The sequence below is a fragment of the Schistocerca serialis genome, chromosome 4, assembly GCF_023864345.2.
Source record: "Schistocerca serialis cubense isolate TAMUIC-IGC-003099 chromosome 4, iqSchSeri2.2, whole genome shotgun sequence".
NCBI lineage: Eukaryota > Metazoa > Arthropoda > Insecta > Orthoptera > Acrididae > Schistocerca > Schistocerca serialis.
Window position 1 is genome coordinate 415,938,041 of NC_064641.1, and position 8,586 is coordinate 415,946,626.

The 8,586-nt window shown below is 59.2% G+C and overlaps 2 non-coding genes and 1 pseudogene across 2 annotated transcripts; all 3 read right to left on the minus strand.

The window, feature by feature from the left end:
* The window catches only part of LOC126475601 (large subunit ribosomal RNA), a 7,956-nt pseudogene extending 3,874 nt beyond the window's left edge, over positions 1-4,082 (minus strand).
* Positions 4,083-4,270: 188 nt separating this feature from the next.
* Positions 4,271-4,425, minus strand: LOC126476422 (5.8S ribosomal RNA). Its single transcript, XR_007586959.1, has one exon. It is a non-coding gene; the product is annotated as a 5.8S ribosomal RNA (ribosomal RNA).
* A 351-nt stretch (positions 4,426-4,776) lies between these two features.
* On the minus strand, positions 4,777-6,685 carry LOC126476888 (small subunit ribosomal RNA). The gene has a single exon (XR_007587319.1). It is a non-coding gene; the product is annotated as a small subunit ribosomal RNA (ribosomal RNA).
* Between the last annotated feature and the right edge of the window lie 1,901 nt (positions 6,686-8,586).

Below are 8,586 nucleotides of genomic sequence, written 5' to 3' on the forward strand. Positions count from 1 at the left end.
GAAGTCCAGCAGACCAGGGATGGCAGGTGGCGGCTGGAGCAGGGTGCCATCCAAGAGGCCGCGCACGCAACGTGCACGCGACCGTCGGAAGGCATCCTGCGTTCTCGCGTACTCCCAGCGGCGCCGCTTGCGCTTCTGCGTCGGCGGCGCGGCAGGCGGCCGCTTCGATGGTTGGCGCGGCCGCTGTGTCCTGGTGATCGATCTCTCCCCTCTGGACCCGACCGACGCAAGGGCATCCGGGAGCATGCCCAGGATGACATCGGGCGGCGTGCCCCGCCCCAGACCTATGACACGATCCAGGGCAGAGAAACGCTGGGCGGAAGCGGGTAGCCCCGCCAGATGCTCCCAGATGGCGGCGTCAGTCGGCCCCTCCGGCGGCGGCCCGGTGGTGTCGGCCGCGAAGTCCTCGGCTGCGTCGACGGGCGGCGCAGCGGCCTCGCCCGCGTCAGGCAGCGGGCTCGCAGCTCCCCGGCGGGACGCCGGCTCTTCCCCCCGACCGATCTCAAGCGCCTCCATGAATTGGCGGACAAGCTGCTTGTGGGCAGCTTGCCGCCGTCGGCACTTGATTGCCTCAAGCGTTCGGTCGGGGAACATCCTGATGAGCTCTTGATTTACAAAGAAGAACCGGGCGTCCCTCTCGAGGAACAGTTCGGCCTCTGCCTTGGCGAGCGACAGGACTTCTTCCTCCGTCCACCTCGCGCGATGCCTCTCCGTGACGATCTCCGCGTTGGCGGCCGCAAGGTGTTGGCGGCGGCGATGGACCCCGAGACCGTTCTTGGTGGTGAAGCTGCGGTGGCACTCACTACAGGCGTATACAGCACCAAAAGTTACAAGATTTTCGGCACGGCCGGTTGGCCGGCTAGGTGCTGGGGGAGTTGGGGTGGCACCTTCAGCGGAAGGGCCACCACTTATTCTCTGATTACTGCCCCCAACTAAAAAAGGGATAGTGCGAGGGAGGGCTGGTAACCCCCCCAAGCCCCTGGTGCGGTCTTCTACTCTGCGAAAATCAGCGGGCCCACGAGAAGGGGAGAAGACCGCAGGAGAGGAGAGGCTAAGAGGGCTAGGCCCATGTATTGCGCATCACTCTCCCTGTAACTATAACCCAAGGAAGGCACCTCGCAGCAGCAGCACGACTACATCAAGACCGCACTTCGAAAAGCCAAGTCCGGATGCAGCCACACCGCCGCCACTTGGCCACCTTAAGAGAGTCATAGTTACTCCCGCCGTTTACCCGCGCTTGCTTGAATTTCTTCACGTTGACATTCAGAGCACTGGGCAGAAATCACATTGCGTCAACACCCGCTAGGGCCATCGCAATGCTTTGTTTTAATTAGACAGTCGGATTCCCCCAGTCCGTGCCAGTTCTGAGTTGATCGTTGAATGGCGGCCGAAGAGAATCCGCGCACCCGCGCGCCCCCGGAGGAGCACGCTAAGGCGGACGCGGCCTCGCAGCAAGGAAGATCCGTGGGAGGCCAAGGCACGGGACCGAGCTCGGATCCTGCACGCAGGTTGAAGCACCGGGGCGCGAACGCCGCGCAGGCGCGCGCATCCTGCACCGCCGGCCAGCACGAGGCCGACCAACGGCGAGAGCAGACCACGCCCGCGCTAAACGCCCGCACTTACCGGCACCCCTACGGCACTCACCTCGCCCAGGCCCGGCACGTTAGCGCTGACCCACTTCCCGACCAAGCCCGACACGCCCCGATCCTCAGAGCCAATCCTTATCCCGAAGTTACGGATCCAATTTGCCGACTTCCCTTACCTACATTATTCTATCGACTAGAGGCTCTTCACCTTGGAGACCTGCTGCGGATATGGGTACGAACCGGCGCGACACCTCCACGTGGCCCTCTCCCGGATTTTCAAGGTCCGAGGGGAAGATCGGGACACCGCCGCAACTGCGGTGCTCTTCGCGTTCCAAACCCTATCTCCCTGCTAGAGGATTCCAGGGAACTCGAACGCTCATGCAGAAAAGAAAACTCTTCCCCGATCTCCCGACGGCGTCTCCGGGTCCTTTTGGGTTACCCCGACGAGCATCTCTAAAAGAGGGGCCCGACTTGTATCGGTTCCGCTGCCGGGTTCCGGAATAGGAACCGGATTCCCTTTCGCCCAACGGGGGCCAGCACAAAGTGCATCATGCTATGACGGCCCCCATCAACATCGGATTTCTCCTAGGGCTTAGGATCGACTGACTCGTGTGCAACGGCTGTTCACACGAAACCCTTCTCCGCGTCAGCCCTCCAGGGCCTCGCTGGAGTATTTGCTACTACCACCAAGATCTGCACCGACGGCGGCTCCAGGCAGGCTCACGCCCAGACCCTTCTGCGCCCACCGCCGCGACCCTCCTACTCGTCAGGGCTTCGCGGCCGGCCGCAAGGACCGGCCATGACTGCCAGACTGACGGCCGAGTATAGGCACGACGCTTCAGCGCCATCCATTTTCAGGGCTAGTTGCTTCGGCAGGTGAGTTGTTACACACTCCTTAGCGGATTCCGACTTCCATGGCCACCGTCCTGCTGTCTTAAGCAACCAACGCCTTTCATGGTTTCCCATGAGCGTCGATTCGGGCGCCTTAACTCGGCGTTTGGTTCATCCCACAGCGCCAGTTCTGCTTACCAAAAGTGGCCCACTTGGCACTCCGATCCGAGTCGTTTGCTCGCGGCTTCAGCATATCAAGCAAGCCGGAGATCTCACCCATTTAAAGTTTGAGAATAGGTTGAGGTCGTTTCGGCCCCAAGGCCTCTAATCATTCGCTTTACCGGATGAGACTCGTACGAGCACCAGCTATCCTGAGGGAAACTTCGGAGGGAACCAGCTACTAGATGGTTCGATTAGTCTTTCGCCCCTATACCCAGCTCCGACGATCGATTTGCACGTCAGAATCGCTATGGACCTCCATCAGGGTTTCCCCTGACTTCGTCCTGGCCAGGCATAGTTCACCATCTTTCGGGTCCCAACGTGTACGCTCTAGGTGCGCCTCACCTCGCAATGAGGACGAGACGCCCCGGAAGTGCGGAGGCCGCCGCCCCGTGAAGGGCGGGGAAGCCCCATCCTCCCTCGGCCCGCGCAAGGCGAGACCTTCACTTTCATTACGCCTTTAGGTTTCGTACAGCCCAATGACTCGCGCACATGTTAGACTCCTTGGTCCGTGTTTCAAGACGGGTCGTGAAATTGTCCAAAGCTGAAGCGCCGCTGACGGGAGCGATTATTCCGCCCGAGAGCATCCCGAGCCAACAGCGGCGCGGGTCCGGGGCCGGGCCAGGTAGGTCCGTCATCCGGGAAGAACCGCGCGCGCTTGCCGGGAGCCCGAGCGCCCAAAGGGGCGAATCGACTCCTCCAGATATACCGCCGGGCAGCCAGCCAGGACACCGGGGCTCTGCCCAACAGACGCGAACCGAGGCCCGCGGAAGGACAGGCTGCGCACCCGGGCCGTAGGCCGGCACCCAGCGGGTCGCGACGTCCTACTAGGGGAGAAGTGCGGCCCACCGCACACCGGAACGGCCCCACCCCGCGGCGAGTGGAAAGGCAACCGGACACGACCCCGCCGCGGATTGCTCCGCGCGGGCGGCCGGCCCCATCTGCCGAGGGCGGAGGCCAGTGGCCGGATGGGCGTGAATCTCACCCGTTCGACCTTTCGGACTTCTCACGTTTACCCCAGAACGGTTTCACGTACTTTTGAACTCTCTCTTCAAAGTTCTTTTCAACTTTCCCTCACGGTACTTGTTCGCTATCGGTCTCGTGGTCATATTTAGTCTCAGATGGAGTTTACCACCCACTTGGAGCTGCACTCTCAAGCAACCCGACTCGAAGGAGAGGTCCCGCCGACGCTCGCACCGGCCGCTACGGGCCTGGCACCCTCTACGGGCCGTGGCCTCATTCAAGTTGGACTTGGGCTCGGCGCGAGGCGTCGGGGTAGTGGACCCTCCCAAACACCACATGCCACGACAGGCGGCAGCCTGCGGGGTTCGGTGCTGGACTCTTCCCTGTTCGCTCGCCGCTACTGGGGGAATCCTTGTTAGTTTCTTTTCCTCCGCTTAGTAATATGCTTAAATTCAGCGGGTAGTCTCGCCTGCTCTGAGGTCGTTGTACGAGGTGTCGCACGCCACACCGCCAGCCGGCTGTGCACGCTACCGAGTAAGTACCGGTATGCGAACCGCCAGGCGACGGGCGCGCATCGCACGTTTAAGGAGACGCGGCCGGCCCCACAGGCGGCCACGACACTCCCAGGTCTGCGAAGCGGGGCAAACGCCGCGCGCTTCAGTATACATAGCCGACCCTCAGCCAGACGTGGCCCGGGAACGGAATCCATGGACCGCAATGTGCGTTCGAAACGTCGATGTTCATGTGTCCTGCAGTTCACATGTCGACGCGCAATTTGCTGCGTTCTTCATCGACCCACGAGCCGAGTGATCCACCGTCCTGGGTGATCTTTTCATAGTTTCCACTATCTCTTTCAAGACAGTTGCATAGGCGGGACTGAGGCGTGTGGCGGCCCCTGTTCCAGCGTTCAGTGTCCAACGGCCTCACGGCCGATGGGCGTCGTACGGCTCCACACCGGAGCGGACAGGCACTCGGGCGATAGTCATTCAAAACCGGCGCCAGGCGCCAGGTGCCGCAGGCCAGCCGCTCCAGCGCTTCAGCGCTCGTACCACACAACATTGCCGTTAGTTTTGAGACGAACGCGTGGTTCCGCACGCGGCGCACGGCTACTGCGAGCCGTACAGGTAGCGTGTTGCGCGACACGACACGCACATCGAAAGACATGCAGTCTAGTCGGTAATGATCCTTCCGCAGGTTCACCTACGGAAACCTTGTTACGACTTTTACTTCCTCTAAATGATCAAGTTTGGTCATCTTTCCGGTAGCATCGGCAACGACAGAGTCAATGCCGCGTACCAGTCCGAAGACCTCACTAAATCATTCAATCGGTAGTAGCGACGGGCGGTGTGTACAAAGGGCAGGGACGTAATCAACGCGAGCTTATGACTCGCGCTTACTGGGAATTCCTCGTTCATGGGGAACAATTGCAAGCCCCAATCCCTAGCACGAAGGAGGTTCAGCGGGTTACCCCGACCTTTCGGCCTAGGAAGACACGCTGATTCCTTCAGTGTAGCGCGCGTGCGGCCCAGAACATCTAAGGGCATCACAGACCTGTTATTGCTCAATCTCGTGCGGCTAGAAGCCGCCTGTCCCTCTAAGAAGAAAAGTAATCGCTGACAGCACGAAGGATGTCACGCGACTAGTTAGCAGGCTAGAGTCTCGTTCGTTATCGGAATTAACCAGACAAATCGCTCCACCAACTAAGAACGGCCATGCACCACCACCCACCGAATCAAGAAAGAGCTATCAATCTGTCAATCCTTCCGGTGTCCGGGCCTGGTGAGGTTTCCCGTGTTGAGTCAAATTAAGCCGCAGGCTCCACTCCTGGTGGTGCCCTTCCGTCAATTCCTTTAAGTTTCAGCTTTGCAACCATACTTCCCCCGGAACCCAAAAGCTTTGGTTTCCCGGAGGCTGCCCGCCTAGTCATCGGAGGAACTGCGGCGGATCGCTGGCTGGCATCGTTTATGGTTAGAACTAGGGCGGTATCTGATCGCCTTCGAACCTCTAACTTTCGTTCTTGATTAATGAAAACATACTTGGCAAATGCTTTCGCTTCTGTTCGTCTTGCGACGATCCAAGAATTTCACCTCTAACGTCGCAATACGAATGCCCCCGCCTGTCCCTATTAATCATTACCTCGGGTTCCGAAAACCAACAAAATAGAACCGAGGTCCTATTCCATTATTCCATGCACACAGTATTCAGGCGGGCTTGCCTGCTTTAAGCACTCTAATTTGTTCAAAGTAAACGTGCCGGCCCACCGAGACACTCAATAAAGAGCACCCTGGTAGGATTTCAACGGGGTCCGCCTCGGGACGCACGAGCACGCACGAGGCGGTCGCACGCCTTCGGCTCGCCCCACCGGCAGGACGTCCCACGATACATGCCAGTTAAACACCGACGGGCGGTGAACCAACAGCGTGGGACACAAATCCAACTACGAGCTTTTTAACCGCAACAACTTTAATATACGCTATTGGAGCTGGAATTACCGCGGCTGCTGGCACCAGACTTGCCCTCCAATAGATACTCGTTAAAGGATTTAAAGTGTACTCATTCCGATTACGGGGCCTCGGATGAGTCCCGTATCGTTATTTTTCGTCACTACCTCCCCGTGCCGGGAGTGGGTAATTTGCGCGCCTGCTGCCTTCCTTGGATGTGGTAGCCATTTCTCAGGCTCCCTCTCCGGAATCGAACCCTGATTCCCCGTTACCCGTTACAACCATGGTAGGCGCAGAACCTACCATCGACAGTTGATAAGGCAGACATTTGAAAGATGCGTCGCCGGTACGAGGACCGTGCGATCAGCCCAAAGTTATTCAGAGTCACCAAGGCAAACGGACCGGACGAGCCGACCGATTGGTTTTGATCTAATAAAAGCGTCCCTTCCATCTCTGGTCGGGACTCTGTTTGCATGTATTAGCTCTAGAATTACCACAGTTATCCAAGTAACGTGGGTACGATCTAAGGAACCATAACTGATTTAATGAGCCATTCGCGGTTTCACCTTAATGCGGCTTGTACTGAGACATGCATGGCTTAATCTTTGAGACAAGCATATGACTACTGGCAGGATCAACCAGGGAGCTGCGTCAACTAGAGCTGAGCAGCCGGCCGCCCGGGAGTGTGTCCCGGGGGCCCGCGCGAACACGCAAGCGTCCGCTCAATTATTCTGCAAACAGGAGGAGGCTGAGCTCCCCTGCACAACACACCTCGAAACCCTCTCAGGTCCCGGCGGCGCGCAGCGCCGTCCTAAGTACTTGGTCGGGTTCGAGAGAGGCGCAATCGCCCGGAGTTAGGCAAGTAGACGCTTTAGGTGCGACCACCCGTGCTCCCAACTGAGCTTGCCGCTGCCGACAGAGGCCCGGGAGCGTGCTGTCGTGGCATTGCCGGCGGGAGACAACACGCGCCACCTACGGTGACCGGCAGCTCCAACGCCGGCGCCACAGAAGGACAAAAGCCCCACTTGGGTGCCGAAGCGAACTCTCCCAGCACAGCGCACGCGCCAACACGTCCGCACAGCTGCGATACAAACCACCTGCGAGAACCGCTGGGGCGACCGAGCAGCAGACGGCGTCGCGGCGCCGAGCGCCGGGCGGCGGCGCATCCTCAGCCCACAAAGTCCTCAATCGGACCAGCACACTGCAGATGGCCACCGCGCTTCGCACCGGGCCCGCGAGGACCTACTTTGGCCGCAAGGCGCCGCGAGCAGGGGGCGCCGGCGCGCAGCTGCGCCGCCTGCCGCGTCCGTCGGCCGGCGCGCCTGCCACTGGCCGCCCCCACCAGCCGGCTGTGGCGCGTGCGCCCACGCACCGCGCTGCCAGCACGCCGGGCGGCCCCCCCTCACCGGCCGGGGACGGTCCCACCCAGCCACCGCCGCGTATCCCCTCACACCCAGATCCCCTTTCACGTTCGTGGGCATGGTGGGTCCCCTTTCACGTTCGTGGGCATGGTGGGTATCCCTGAAACAACCGGTTAATAGCTCGACCGATCGTCGCCAACACTGATTCACCTCTAGCGAGAACAACCGCACCACAACGGGTTACCAGTTGTTCATTTGCGTAACGTCACCAGCAAACGTACACGTCCATCGCCATTTGCAACGAGTATTGCATGCCTGTGTCAGGTGTCACAACACACTACGTCTGCCCACATAGACGCAACAACATGTGCACGCCTAGAGAACACGTGGAAGGTCGACCCCGTACGTATGCGGTGTCCATTGCGCGAACGACTGTCAGCCGGCCTCTGCAGCATGTCGCAGATGTGGAACACGGTGCAACATGCTATCACGGTGTGTGAGAAGAGACGACTACGTCCGAATACACGCTCCACTACATCAACAGACTGCTCATGCTGATCGCCATCCAGGGCGTCCGTTCCTCCCACATGTCTGTATGGCGTACCACACTGCAATCCAGCTCTTATAGGGAGACGACACGTAGCTGCGTGCACAATATTTGGACTGTATGGTCCGCCGTTGCTAGGCGCAGTCGTCATACGGTCACATGTGCCACGATGTATCATTCAGTACATACGGACCAATGTGCAGTACAGTTTGTGGGTTTTGCGTACATCGGCGGACAGGTGACAGGCCGTACCACAACGTAGGCTGAGTACGTCGGCATGCGAAGGGCGTTGAACATGCAAACTTCTCACCGACCAGCTTGCGAAGGCAGGGGGGAAGGGGAGGGGGCATGTACGTCCTGCTGCTATCCACATTACAGTGTATAGCATGAGCATGTGGAAAGTCAGCAACACCTGCAAGGTGTTTAACATGACGCGATACACAGGGGACCGGGCAGTGCGAGTAGCGAACTATATTGCGAGGGTTGCGGTTAGGCAACACTACACTACTTTAACGGGTTGCATAACAATTACAGAGCAGGTTCAGCGACAACGTGCGTCAGGTTAAGGCGCAATATAGTTTAGGTTAAGGCACATTATAGGTTAGGTTAAGGCACATTATAGGTTAGGTTAAGGCACA